Source organism: Salmo salar, chromosome ssa02, assembly GCF_905237065.1.
Source record: "Salmo salar chromosome ssa02, Ssal_v3.1, whole genome shotgun sequence".
In the NCBI taxonomy this organism is placed as follows: Eukaryota; Metazoa; Chordata; class Actinopteri; order Salmoniformes; family Salmonidae; genus Salmo; species Salmo salar.
In genome coordinates, this window is record NC_059443.1 from 89,797,147 (window position 1) to 89,813,001 (window position 15,855).

The 15,855-nt window shown below is 40.4% G+C and overlaps 1 protein-coding gene and 1 pseudogene across 1 annotated transcript in view; one reads left to right on the top strand and one right to left on the bottom strand.

Moving 5' to 3' along the window:
* The window catches only part of LOC123738809 (zinc finger protein 180-like), an 86,288-nt gene that overhangs the window by 23,539 nt on the left and 46,894 nt on the right, over positions 1 to 15,855 (top strand). The gene's annotated exons all lie outside the window — the stretch shown is intronic.
* Positions 6,632 to 15,855, bottom strand: part of LOC123733250 (zinc finger protein 629-like) — a 36,771-nt pseudogene continuing 27,547 nt past the window's right edge.

Sequence of the window (15,855 nt, forward strand, 5' to 3'; positions counted from 1 at the left end):
ATGATGTTTCTATATGATAACAATAGAGTAATATATTTAATATGACATATACTATTTTTTAACAGTTTCACTAATTCATTTCAATTAACTTAATCATTATGATTCAACATCAGTTCACTGTCTCACCTCATACTGTATTGTAGCAGCAGCAGCTGACTGCCCAGTTCAACATCAGTTCACCGTCTCACCTCATACTGTATTGGAGCAGCAGCAGCTGACTGCTCAGTTCAACATCAGTTCACCGTCTCACCTCATACTGTATTGGAGCAGCAGCAGCTGACTGCTCAGTTCAACATCAGTTCACCGTCTCACCTCATACTGTATTGGAGCAGCAGCAGCTGACTGCCCAGTTCAACATCAGTTCACCGTCTCACCTCATACTGTATTGGAGCAGCAGCAGCTGACTGCCCGGTTCAACATCAGTTCACCGTCTCACCTCATACTGTATTGGAGCAGCAGCAGCTGACTTGATCGTTGATACTAATCATCATGTTTGAATCTGAGAGTAAATAGAGCCGACTACTAAAAATGAAGGGTTCAACTGGAGTTGTTCTCAGATCCCCTAAGAACCGTAGGGTTCTTGGTCAATGAAAAACAGCCCCAAAAGGTTCTTCAAAGAACTTGTTAGAAGGTGGGTTCATCGAGGAACCTCCGTTGTTGCTGGACTTCTTCCGGGAACTTCGCAATTACAACTGAAAACGATGGTGACAGTTTGGATGCGACAACAGTTAAAAAGTTTAAGTTGGGTTGATGTTTGGCTCTGAATATGTCTCGAAATCATTTATTATAATAATATAACATACTTATAATGAATAACGAAGACAATGCTGGTTTTCTGTGAATATCTTCCATAACGTTACTATAGTTAATGAACGTAAATATTAGAAAGCCGGGTTTGACCGTCGGCGTTGTATGAGCTACAGTACAGTACCGTTAGCTAGCTAGCTAACGTTATGTCCTAACTAGGCACAACTAGGTTGGATTATTTCCTCAACTATATTCTTTCCCATATATTGTATATCGTTTCCATAAAGCCAACAACAGCTCTTATTCCTTCCCTTTCTCTAATGTATTTTGTAATAAAATTAGCAAGTGTAGTAAGATCATTGCTTTACTTTACTAGGACTGGAGACCACAGCAGCGATTCTGCTCTTGCCCTACCTCTTCAATGAGGACCCGAGTGGCCTTTATGTCCATAACAAGGTATGTCTATACACCAATCATCTGTTTCTTCATAAACATAGGTGTGTATGCTTATATAAAACTACAGCTGAACATTTGTTATGTTCTTTATTAATTGTATGTATATTAATATTTTCTTACTTTTGTTGACACAGATTTCTCCGCTCTTCACTCCTTTACTGCACATCGGTGGAAACCCATTTCACCATGAGAGTGAAATCCCGCTGGCCTTTGATGGGGAGAACATCCAGGCCCTAGAGGACGTCCCCATGGGACTTGGGGCTCTGCTAGGGCTGTATCCCTTAAATTTCCCAAAAATGTTAAGTTACTGTGTTCTGGGGATAAGAGAAGTCGGGGTGAAGTTACCAGGGCCGGTCATAAAGATGGAAAACTTCCTAACATAACTAAGTGGATATGATATACACACTAAAGCTGAAAAATCTGTATTTAGCATCAAGTCTACAATGTTGTTAGTTGACCTGTGATTCATTTTTAATGTTGTTTTTATTGTACATCATTATTTATAAATGTCATGAAAAGCACTATACTAAGTAAATGTATTATTTATTATGGTCTGACATGTCTGCAGAAATGTTGCAATTTGGTAATGTGTTTTGTTTGGTAAATTGTTTTGTAAATATTAATTCACATTTGTGGTGCCACTAAATAAACAATGAATTATTTAAATCAATATTGTTATTATTATTATTAAAATATTGTTTTATAAGGAGGGAGGGTGGACAGGGAGTTAAAAAATGAACCCCAAAAGGTTCTTTGAGGAACCATGATAAGGGGTTCTTCAAAGAACTTAGAGGTTCCCACAAAATGTTCTTCAAATAACTTTTAGGGGTTCCCCCACAGTTTTAATTTGAAGAACCCCTACAGGATACTCCAGGAACCTTGACTTTTTAGAGTGTATATTGATAAAAGTCACCTTGTCCGAGAGACATTTACATAGTTACCTTGGCTCACTCTAACTTAATGGAAAAAAGTTTATTCAATAAATCTAGCAACTCCTCTCATACTGGGAAGAACCTCCCCAGGCCTTAAGGGCAGTTTTATTTCAATTGTAGTACCCGGATGGAGAAAGTCCAATAAGCGTTTTATAGTTACATCCAACTGCCCGGACTTTGTAGACTGTTTAATAATGCTTAAACCTCATCTTTATCAAATGATCCATTAAAGATACCAACTGAAAAACTACATTCGTCTACATATGGGTTGTTTAAATTGTATCTAATTGTATTACTTCATTAAATCTCTAGTAATCGATTATACACACATACAATTCATCATATTTTCACATATTCACAGAATCCATATAAAACCTAAGAAATTCTCAGGTACTCACAACAACCATTCCATTTGCTTTTTCAAGGACTCTCCATAGCTACGAAGCAGCTCTCCAAACATACTCCCAGCAGAACAAAAAATAAACTTTTGTTTCCCGGACAATGACCGGATCGTCAACGGTTCTCTAACCTCCCAGAGACCACGGCAAAATCAAGCCTCCCAGGAACTATAGACCTTCCTCTGCTTTCTAAATGATCATACATATATCTCAATACCACCCCGTGATCTTCTATGATGGTCAGTGAAGGAATCCCAAGATAACATTATATCAAAGCTTATTATCCACGTCAATCATCTGATTAAGCATATTTCTATATGAGGAACTATAGATCTCTGTGAGGAACTATAGATCTCTAGGAGGAACTATAGATCTCTATGAGGAACTATAGATCTCTGTGAGGAACTATAGATCTCTGTGAGGAACTATAGATCTCTAGGAGGAACTAGAGATCTCGGTGAGGAACTACAGAACTCTGTTACTATCCAAACTTCAGATTAAGACACAGTCACACAACTCTCATATCACAGTCACACAACTCTCATACCACAGTCACACAATGCTATTCCCAAACATACCTAATCAATTAGTTGTTTTTCAACAATATTTTAACCTGCAGGAATATTTTCAAATTTCTATCTCATGGTTAGTTCCTAGGATAATGTAACTCATACATTTACATCTGTGGAAGGACCACCAGAGGGCAGGCTGGGCTCATAGATATTAGCCCAACAAGGCATGTGAGACAAGGTAACCAGAGTCAATTAAGCACAGCTGACGGTACTAATGAGATATTCTCTTTCCCCTACAAGAGAGAGGATGGAACCAGCAAGAAAAGAGGAAGATAAACTATCTCTGGAGAATGGCTACGGAGAGAGAGGTGCTATCCAAGAAGATTCATTAAGACGGTGACGAATATGTGATTGTTGTTATAATTTGAAGATAACCGTAATGGGATCCTGTGTCATCTAAAGAAGACGTATGTTGTTCCTTTGGAGATTCTCATTGACTGTGTTGGAGTGTTTGTAGTGTCAGAAATCCCTCAATAGAGAACTGTGTTGAATCAAGAAAACCTACTCTGGACTCGTTTATTCCACCTTTCCACTTTAGAGTGACACCAAATGACTTGGTCCGCTCACACATCTTTCAATACTTCTAAAATGGGGTCCAGGTTTAAAACAATTACAGGTGCACCGTACTATCTTATACTATATCATAAATGGTCTTAACTAGTAAACACAGATTCTAGTTTTCATCCAGTTCACACAGATAGCGGACTCAGCCTCAGAGCCTCCAGACTGGACCCTGTTTACACCTCCACACAGGAATACACACTCAGAGCCTCCTGACTGGGCCCTGTTTACACCTCCACACAGGAATACACACTCCGAGCCTACGAGACTTAAATAAAAACTCCACTTCGCGTGTTTTTGCTCACCTCTTTTTTTTTTTTAACTAGGTTCAAGATGTGGTATCCACTCGGCTTGCTGCCTCTCAGTACAAAGGTGGGACCATCTGCTCCGTTCCCGAAGTGTGGTCTCCCTGAGATCCCAAGTTAGAGGCAGCCCTCGTGCACCATTTACCCTGGTCACCAAGTGAAGATTCACTTCTATAATATCAATTGATAAGACAAACTTATCACACAAGTCAGAGTTATTCTTAAACTAAATCTTTATTCACTCATAAGGGAGCAGGTCAATACAACGTACACATATAAAGTGAATCAATTGAGTGCCCTACGATAATGATGGCTGGTGGACCCACGGGACAAAAGTACAAAGGTCTTTTATAGCCCTTTCATCCTACATGACGAACAACAGATGTATAGAACAGGTCACAAGGTTAAGATTTGTATGAAAGATACTTATAATTCTCAGCAGACAGAATCTGCTGTAAAAACAGTACTCTGTGTAGAGATCAGGGTCTGGCCCTGGGCTCATCTCTCCCTGGTACCATATAGAACAGAAACATTAACTCATGCTCTGGAATGCGGTCTCTTTAGGTTTTATCACTCAAAAGACATTGTAAATCTCCTGTCAGTGTTTTCTCCCAGAGACCCATCCTCAGTAGAACACACAGAGACAATAGTTAGAAGAACCCTCTATTCTGTTGCATAAAACAACCATTTGATGCAATACAAGTATAATATCATAATCTTGCAATTTTGCTCTCAGTGTCCACTGGAACAAAAGAAAAACCCACACCAAACTTAAAGACAGGAAGCAACCCAAAAAGGTGGAGCAACTAAAGGTGTTGACTCTCCACATGTATCAAGACAACTGGAGCACTGGGCCAGACACTCTTAAATAGAACCTGGACCAGCTCAGGTGAAACACCTTCCCACTAACGAGATGGACAAGCCAGCACAGGTGTAACACATACTGACTAATGAGGTGACACCAATCAGTGCGTCCTACGTGCTAACGAGCTAGACGTGCTAACGAGCTAACGAGCTAGACGTGCTAACGAGCTAGACGTGCTAAAGTCCAACCTCAAAATATAAAATGGAAAAACCAAAGACTAACAACTTAAGAGAATGCTTACCATCAACAGAAAACAACTTCCATTTCACATTATAATCAGCAACAATGCTTCACCTTCACGAATATAAACATGGTGTCTACTGGCTGTATACAACTAAAAACAATAAAATAATTTTTCCCCCACATTTTCCCCTCCTCCTTCCTAAAACTCACTAGCTTCTAGAACTCTCATCTTCCTAAAACTCACTAGCTTCTAGAACTCTCGTCCCCTTGGAAGGAGCCCAAACAAAACTCATCTCCAATACAGCAAAATGTGCAGTCAAAATAAATTGTGATCCATGGCAACGCACTGGCTAAACGAACAACACATCTTTTTGACTGCCCACCCTTGAGACAATCAGCAACCAAGTTGTCCTTACCACAGACATGTCTGATTTCAAGAGGAAACTCCTACAATATCCGTAGTAACTTTCCACCTCACTGCGGAGCTTCTCTCTCTTTTCAGGGTTCACTAGATAGGCATGTTGTTGGATCGGGCCCAGTCCCCAATGTCATGCTCTAGTACATTTGGTTTGGCACATGTGAGAATGAACCCTGATATTCTAAAAGCAGGGCAACAATGTCAATATAATGGTCAGTTGGTTACATAAATAATAATCATTACTAAATGTTACATGAAATGTCAATTTGAAATATTTGGTTGCATAGTCTTATTTTCAACGTCTTTTCAATGACCTTTTGCTAGGTGGGATATCCCCAATGTCAAAACACAGTTTTAACGTGTCTAAATCAATAACCAATATGCAGAAACAGTTTGTGGTGAATTGAAAACCTAAACATAAAATGTGCTATATACACAAAATTCTGCCACAATAATCATTTTACTTGTATCTTTTTAAACAAGCACCTTATAAATTGCACAAGCACCAGAAACGCTGTTGTTTTGACAAGTAGCAATAAATCACTGATATCGATTAGGGGGGAAATCAGGCTGTACGTGCTGTTGAAACTAACACAACTAAAAAAAACATGGAAATGGGAGATATCTTTTACCCCACTAGAGGACAACCTGCAGAAGACAGTCAGCTACATTTTTGAGTGATGCATTTAAATTTAGGGGTCACTGATCAAAGGAACACAACCCTTATTTGTCATAACTCATCGATATCATGTTGAAATCAATTGTGCCGAGAGGAAGGAGATGAGGTTGCACGTCCTGTTAAAACTAACAGCTCAAAAACCACACGGAATCTGGGAATAATGTGTACATCACTGGTTAGAGGACAATTTGTAGAAAACAGCTAGCTACATTTTGAAGTGTTACATTTTGATTCAAGTGGGTCACCAACATGGTAAGTGTAACAACTCTTTTTTTGTTAGTCACTTTTTGTTAAATCACATAAATAGTACTCTTTCATGTCAGAGCCTGGATTGTCCCCCAGAGGCTAATATCCATATCATGTTGAAATCAATAGAACAGGGGGCAAACGTTTAGGGTTCTACATTGTGACATTAAAATACTCCTACTACAATGTTAAAACATTCTACATTGTGGCTTCAGTTATTTGATATAATGAAACAACTCCTTCATGTATGTACGTTTATCAGATTATCTCTAGTCACAGCTATGAGATTTCTCTCCTGTGTGTGTTCTCTGGTGTGCTGTCAGACCGCTAGATGAAACAAAACTCTTCCTACATTGATCACAGCTATATGGTTTCTCTCCTGTGTGTGTTCTTTGGTGAACAATCAGATTGCTAGATTTAGTAAAACTCTTCCCACATTGTGTACAGCTATAAGATTTCTCTCCTGTGTGTGTTCTCTGGTGTACTCTCAGAACACTAGATGAAACAAAACACTTTCCACATTGATTACAGCTATAAGGTTTCTCTCCTGTGTGTGTTCTCTGGTGTACTTTCAGATCGCCTGATTGAACAAAACTCTTACCACATTGAGTACAGCTATAAGGTTTCTCTCCTGTGTGTGTTCTTTGGTGTGCTATCAGGCTGGTTGACTGAGTAAAACTCTTCCCAAAGTCAGAGCAGCTATAAGGTTTCTCTCCTGTGTGTGTTCTTTGGTGAACAATCAGATGGCAAGATTTAGTAAAACTCTTCCCACATTGATCACAAATGTAAGGTTTCTCTCCTGTGTGTGTTCTCTGGTGTACTTTCAGATCGTCAGATTAAAAAAAAACTCTTCCCACATTGAGTACAGCTATATGGTTTCTCTCCTGTGTGTGCTCTCTGGTGTATTTTAAGTTCTGATGAAGATTTGCAACATTTCCCACAATCAGAGCAGCAGTGAGTTCTCTTCCCTGTGGATCTCTGCGGGTGTTTCTTGAGGTGTTCTGATCTGGAAAGACTCTTCTCTGCCTTGTCAGCATCATGAGGTTGTTGAGGCTCCACAGAGGATCCACGATAGTCCCGTCTCTCTCCTGTGTGAACAACAAAGTCAGACAGATGATTAAAGGCCCACAACAGCGGTAATCCACTGTTTATTTGAGGTAAAAGGTGATAACCAGATCGTACCCATAAAGTTGTACAACAATTGACGTCTGTTCAATTATTTGACAATTAAGACAGTCAACTTAGCAACAATCATATTTTGTCTTGTTTTCACATTAGTAGTAACTAGAAATAAGTTATTAAAGTTGTTGAAACTCTAAGCAGTGTGCCAGATGACTTTTGGTCTCCAATATAGGCCCCTTTCTGTGTTTTCTACAATTGCAGCACGAGGACGATGCACACACAATCTGGTTGTAGAAACATCTCCCTGCTAATGAGGAAACCACTAGTTATGGATGTAGTATATCTGGTAATGAGGAAACCACTAGTTATGGATGTAGTATATCTGCTAATGAGGAAACCACTAGTTATGGATGTAGTATATCTGGTAAAGAGGAAACCACTAGTAATGGATGTAGTATATCTGCTAATGAGGAAACCACTAGTTATGGATGTAGTATATCTGCTAATGAGGAAACCACTAGTTATGGATGTAGTATATCTGCTAATGAGGAAACCACTAGTTATGGATGTAGTATATCTGCTAATGAGGAAACCACTAGTTATGGATGTAGTATATCTGCTAATGAGGAAACCACTAGTTATGGATGTAGTATATCTGGTAATGAGGAAACCACTAGTTATGGATGTAGTATATCTGGTAATGAGGAAACCACTAGTTATGGATGTAGTATATCTGGTAATGAGGAAACCACTAGTTATGGATGTAGTATATCTGGTAATGAGGAAACCACTAGTTATGGATGTAGTATATCTGGTAATGAGGAAACCACTAGTTATGGATGTAGTATATCTGGTAATGAGGAAACCACTAGTTATGGATGTAGTATATCTGGTAATGAGGAAACCACTAGTTATGGATGTAGTATATCTGGTAATGAGGAAACCACTAGTTATGGATGTAGTATATCTGGTAATGAGGAAACCACTAGTTATGGATGTAGTATATCTGGTAATGAGGAAACCACTAGTTATGGATGTAGTATATCTGGTAATGAGGAAACCACTAGTTATGGATGTAGTATATCTGCTAATGAGGAAACCACTAGTTATGGATGTAGTATATCTGCTAATGAGGAAACCACTAGTTATGGATGTAGTATATCTGGTCATGAGGAAACCACTAGTTATGGATGTAGTATATCTGGTAATGAGGAAACCACTAGTTATGGATGTAGTATATCTGGTAATGAGGAAACCACTAGTTATGGATGTAGTATATCTGGTAATGAGGAAGCCACTAGTTATGGATGTAGTATATCTGGTAATGAGGAAACCACTAGTTATGGATGTAGTATATCTGGTAATGAGGAAACCACTAGTTATGGATGTAGTATATCTGGTAATGAGGAAACCACTGGTTATGGATGTAGTATATCTGCTAATGAGGAAACCACTAGTTATGGATGTAGTATATCTGGTAATGAGGAAACCACTAGTTATGGATGTAGTATATCTGGTAATGAGGAAACCACTAGTTATGGATGTAGTATATCTGGTAATGAGGAAACCACTGGTTATGGATGTAGTATATCTGCTAATGAGGAAACCACTAGTTATGGATGTAGTATATCTGGTAATGAGGAAACCACTAGTTATGGATGTAGTATATCTGCTAATGAGGAAACCACTAGTTATGGATGTAGTATATCTGCTAATGAGGAAACCACTAGTTATGGATGTAGTATATCTGGTAATGAGGAAACCACTAGTTATGGATGTAGTATATCTGGTAATGAGGAAACCACTAGTTATGGATGTAGTATATCTGCTAATGAGGAAACCACTAGTTATGGATGTAGTATATCTGGTAATGAGGAAACCACTAGTTATGGATGTATTATATCTGCTAATGAGGAAACCACTAGTTATGGATGTAGTATATCTGGTAATGAGGAAACCACTAGTTATGGATGTATTATATCTGCTAATGAGGAAACCACTAGTTATGGATGTAGTATATCTGCTAATGAGGAAACCGCTAGTTATGGATGTAGTATACCTGGTAATGAGGAAACCACTAGTTATGGATGTAGTATACCTGGTAATGAGGAAACCACTAGTAAAAGGTGACAGCGTAGCCATGATGTTTTAGTTTTTCACAATGTATTCTGAATGTGAACGGGGGAAACTCAGGGGAGTAACCTCCATTTCCAGGTTGCTTATGAGTGCATTTCACACTACTTTGGATTGTAATTGTAAGGCTTGTTTGAATGTCCTGCTTAATATGTTTGCTACATTATTAAGAACTGCGTTAATAACTATATCTGGGTGTTGTCAATAAAGTTACGATTTTTAAAATGTATTTTTAATTAAAAAATGTTTTTTAAATCACCTTTATTTAACCAGGTAGGCCAGTTGAGAACAAGTTCTCATTTACAACTGCGATCTGGCCAAGATAAAGCAAAGCAGTGTGACAAAAAAAAAGTTACACATGGAATAACGAATAAACAAACGTACAGTCAGTAAAACAATAGAAAAATCTATATACAGTGTGTGCAAATGGAGTAAGGAGGCACGGCAATAAATAGGCCATAGTAGCAGAGTAATTACAATTTAGCAAATTAACACTGGAGTGATAGATGTGCAGATGATGATGTGCAAGTACAAATACTGGTGTGCAAAAAGAGCAAAAAGTTAATAAAAACATGGGGATGAGGTAGGTAGTTGGATGGGCTATTTACAGATGGACTATGTACAGCTGCAGCGATCGGTAAACTGCTCAGATAGCTGATGCTTAAACTTAGTGAGGGAGATATAAGTATCCAACTTCAGCGATTTTTGCAATGTGTTCCAGTCATTGGCAGCAGAGAGGTGTTGGCTTTGGGGATGACCAGTGAGATATACCTCCTGGAGCACGTGCTATGGGTGGGTGTTGCTATGGTGACCAGTGAGCCGAGTTAAGGTGGCCTAGCAAAGACTTATAGATGACCTGGAGCCAGTGGGTTTGGCGGTGAATATGTAGCGAGGGTCAGCCGATGAGAGCATACAGGTCGCAGTGGTGGGTGGTATATGGGGCTTTGGTGACAAAACGGATGGCACTGTGATAGACTGCATCCAGTTAGCTGAGTAGAGTGTTGGAGGCTATTTTGAATATGACATCGCAGAAGTCAAGGATCGGTAGGATAGTCAGTTTTACGAGGGTATGTTTGGCAGCGTGAGAGAAGGAGGCTTTGTTGTGAAATAAGAAGCCGACTCTAGATGTCATTATGGGTTGGAGATGCTTAATATGAGTCTGGAAGGAGAGTTTAATGTCTAATCAGACACTTAGGTATTTGTTGTTGTCCACATATTCTAAGTCAGAACCGTCCAGAGTAGTGATGCTAGTCAGGCGGCGGGTGCAGGCAAGATCGGTTGAAGAGCATGCATTTAATTTTACTAGCGTTTAAGAGCAGTTGGTGGCCACAGAAGGAGTTTGTTATTGCATTGAATGGCATTGAAGCTTGTTTGGAGGTTTGTTAACATAGTGTCCAAAGAAGGGCCAGATGTATACAGAATGGTGTCGTCTGCGTAGAGGTGGATCAATGAATCACCCGCAGCAAGAGCAACATCGTTGGTATATACAGAGAAAAGAGTCGGTCCGAGAATTGAACCCTGTGGTACCCCCATAGAGACTGCCAGAGGTTCGGACAACAGGCCCTCCGATTTGACACACTGAACTCTGAGAAGTAGTTGGTGAACCAGGCGAGTCAGTCATTTGAGTCATTTGAGAAACCAAGGCTGTTGAGTCTGCCGATAAGAATACGGTGATTGACAGAGTCAAAAGCCTTGGCCAGGTCGATGAAGATGACTGCACAGTACTGTGTTTTATCGATGGCGGTTATGATATTGTTTAGTACCTTGAGTGTGGCTGAGGTGCACCCGTGACCAGCTCGGAAACCGGACTGCACAGCGGAGAAGGTACAGTGAGATTCAAAATGGTCAGTGATCTGTTCGTTAACTTGGCTTTCGAAGACTTTAGAAAGGCAGGGCATGATGGATATAGGTCTGTAACAGTTTGGGTCTAGAGTGTCACCCCCTTTGAAGAGGGGGATGACCGCGGAAGTGTTCCAATCTTTAGGAATCCCGGACGATATGAAAGAGAGGTTGAATAGACTAGTAATAGGGGTTGCCACAATGGCGGTGGAACATTTTAGAAAGAGAGGGTCCAGATTGTCTAGCCCAGCTGATTTTTACGGGTCCAGGTTTTGCAGCTCTTTCAGAACATCAGCTATCTGGATTTGGGTGAAGGAGAAGCTGGGGAGGCTTGGGGAAGTAGCTGCGGGGGTGGGGAGCTGTTGGCCAGGGTTGGGTTAGCCAGGAGGAAAGCATGGCCAGCCGTAGAGAAATGCTTCTTGAAATTCTCGATTATCGTGGAGTTATCGATGGTGACAGTGTTTCCTAGCCTCAGTGCAGTGGGCAGCTGGGATGAGGTGCTCTTATTCTCCGTGGACTTTACAGTGTCCCAGAACATTTTGGAATTAGAGCTACGGGATGCAAATTTCTGTTTGAAAAAGCTAGCCTTTGCTTTCCTAACTGACTGTGTGTATTGGTTCCTGACTTCTCTGAAAAGTTGCATATCGCGGAGACTATTCTATATTTTTGTGCTGGTCGAGGGCAGTCAGGCCTGGAGTGAACCAAGGGCTATATCTGTTCTTAGTTCTACATTTTTTGAAAGGGACATGCTTATTTAAGGTGGTGAGGAAATTACAATTAAAGAACAACCAGGCATCCTCTACTGACGGGATGAGGTCAATATCCTTCCAGGATACCCTGGCCAGGTCGATTACAAAGGCCTGCTTGCAGAAGTGTTTTAGGGAGCATTTGACAGTGATGAGGTGTGGTCGTTTTGACCGCGAACCCATAACAGATGCAGACAATGAGATCCTGATTGAAAACAGCAGAGGTGTATTTGGAGGGCAAGTTGGTCAGGATAATATCTATGAGGGTGCCCATGTCTACGGATTTAGGGTTGCACCTGGTGGGTTCCTTGATAATTTGTGTGAGATTGAGGGCATCTAGCTTGGATTGAAGGATGGCCGGGGTGTCAAGGATATCCCAGTTTAGGTCACCTAAGTCACCTAGGCCTATAAATGTGCCCATTTGGGGATGTCTGATAGTATTTCTGATTGTCTTAACGCTGCACCACTAATGAGCTGTGGAGCTTCTCAAAGTAATTTTTTCTTCACTTCCAAACAACACGTAAACAAAGTCTAATCAAAATCATTTGCCTATGACAATAGTTCCTCAAAGTATTTTCGTAAAATATTTCCAGCTCTCGCCCTTTTGATAACCACTCAGCATAAAAGGGAAAAATGTCATGCTCTGATCCAGTGGAAATGTCATAAAATACCTGATTACTTCTTATCCCTTGAACAAATAGCCTACAGCTGTGTCTGTCCAGAACTCACTGGAGCAGGAAACTGAAGGCCCAGAATATTTTATACAATGTTGCCAGCTGCTATCTGGAGTTTCACTGACCCAGTTGATAGTTGATACAATGTTTCAGGTTTGTTGTAGACAGGCCATGTGCAGCCAATGTGATTTGTAGGATATTTATTTTAATCAGGATATTTTCTGCCTGCAGAATGCAATGTTTTTATTTGTTGGTTTTATGTAGGCAATACTTTTACATAGTTGGCAATGGCAATAAAAGTTACTTTTAGATTTGTATAATTTTCACTGTTCCACGAAAATGTGCATATGAAAATCATAACTGGCACACAGATTTGTTGAAATGGTCAGATAAATTGGCACTCCAACTGGAAAAGGTTGCCGACTGCTGGTGTAGTCGATTACTGAAAATTTCAGGAGCAGAATGGCTAAATTTAAGAAGTCCAGCAGCAGAGGGGGAAGGGGGGCTCCCTCTAGGTCAGGCTACGGTCACGACTGGCTCCCTCTGGTCAGGCTACGGTCACGACTGGCTCCCTCTAGTCAGGTCATGTTGACGACTGGCTCCCTCTAGTCAGGTCATGTTGACGACTGGCTCCCTCTAGTCAGGTTATAGTGATGACTGGCTCCCTCTAGTCAGGTTATAGTGATGACTGGCTCCCTCTAGTCAGGTTATAGTGACGACTGGCTCCCTCTAGTCAGGTTATAGTGATGACTGGCTCCCTCTAGTCAGGTTATAGTGATGACTGGCTCCCTCTAGTCAGGTTATGTTGATGACTGGCTCCCTCTAGTCAGGTTATAGTGACGACTGGCTCCCTCTAGTCAGGTTATAGTGACGACTGGCTCCCTCTAGTCAGGTTATAGTGATGACTGGCTCCCTCTAGTCAGGTTATAGTGATGACTGGCTCCCTCTAGTCAGGTTATAGTGATGACTGGCTCCCTCTAGTCAGGTTATGTTGACGACTGGCTCCCTCTAGTCAGGTTATAGTGATGACTGGCTCCCTCTAGTCAGGTTATAGTGATGACTGGCTCCCTCTAGTCAGGTTATAGTGATGACTGGCTCCCTCTAGTTAGGTTATAGTGATGACTGGCTCCCTCTAGTCAGGTTATAGTGACAAATGGCTCCCTCTAGTCAGGTTATAGTGATGACTGGCTCCCTCTAGTCAGGTTATAGTGATGACTGGCTCCCTCTAGTCAGGTTATAGTGATGACTGGCTCCCTCTAGGTCAGGTTATAGTGACGACTGGCTCCCTCTAGTCAGGTTATAGTGACGACTGGCTCCCTCTAGTCAGGTTATAGTGACGACTGGCTCCCTCTAGTCAGGTTAGTGACGACTGGCTCCCTCTAGTCAGGTTATGTTGATGACTGGCTCCCTCGTCATTTGTGTGTCTTATTTATTTAATCAAACAGCGTGCTTAAAGCATCAGACAAGTTCAGTACATATAGATTTTATAAAAACACATGGGGTGATTGGTAGAAAGAACAGATGACTCTTGGTTAACCAAGATGTATTTTAGTTGGGGACAGCACTAGAACATGATTCTGGGGCTCCCGAGTGGCGCAGCGGTCTGCATCTCAGTGCTTGAGGCTTCACTACAGACACCCTGGTTCAAATTCAGGCTGTATCAAAACCAGCCGTGATTGGGAGTCCCATAGGGCGGCGCACAATTGGCCCAGCGTCGTCCGGGGTAGGCCATCATTGTAAATAAGAATTTGTTCTAAACTGACTTGCCTAGTTAAATAAAGGTTACGTTTAAATTAAACAAAAAATAGTGTTTCATGACAAACCATTTTTTACAAATCCGTCAAGGCATCAACTTTGAGAAGGGTTTAAAACAAACGTTTCAAACCAATTCATGAATGTAATTAAATCTAGGTATGTCTTGCCTTTAATGTAATGGCATGAAAAAAGAATGGCTGAATATTATACAATGACTTATCAACAGCTCTAATAATTTGACCCCCACAGGAAATCTACACTGGCAATTCTAGAATATACTATATATCCTAGAAACCTGGTTAAACTATCATTATGACATCATGGATGAATTCTAGAATATACTATATAGCCTAGAAACCTGGTTAAACTATCATTATGACATCATGGATGAATTCTAGAATATACTATATAGCCTAGAAACCTGGTTAAACTATCATTATGACATCATGGATGAATTCTAGAATATACTATATAGCCTAGAAACCTGGTTAAACTATCATTATGACATCATGGATGGCCAGTCCTTGTATTCATAGTGTAGTGAATTCATGGGGAGGCCCTGAACTGAACTCAAACCTGGGTCCACTGACTGTCAAGCCAACACCTTATAACTGTTATGCCAAGATGTCTGAACTTCTTGACAAGGTCGCTAGGTGTTGAGTTACGGTTGCTACAATAGCTTCTCTATGAATTTGAGTTGTTACATTTCTCCTTCCCCCATCCCTCAGCTGCTTACCAAACCAAGTCTCTGGGCAGTCATTTTGTTGCTGTTTAAAAAACCCACACAACCCAGCAATCTGCAGTTCAAACAATAACAAAGCTGTAATTCCTCCACTGTTTTGGTGATAAGATGATGGATGGGGCTGGAGAAATGTAACTAATTTCAAATTCATAGCTAGACCTACGGATGCAAGGACTGACCATCCATGATATCAACATTATGGTTTTAACCATGTTGAGGCTATACAGTGTTGATTTACATTGTTTCTAAACATTTGAGTAAAAAAAGCTTATTTGGGGTTCTGATGGGGTACAACAGTTGAACTAAGCTCATGAGGCATGTTTTATATTCTTCAAGAATCAATGGCTATAAATAAATAATGTAAAAGTCCAAATATGGATGTAGCAATTGCATATTTCCCCTTTCACACCTCAGTTTAACAAGTGTAGAGTTTGTACCTCTGTTTTTAAGACAGTACTTACGAGTGTTAATCAGGGAATGTT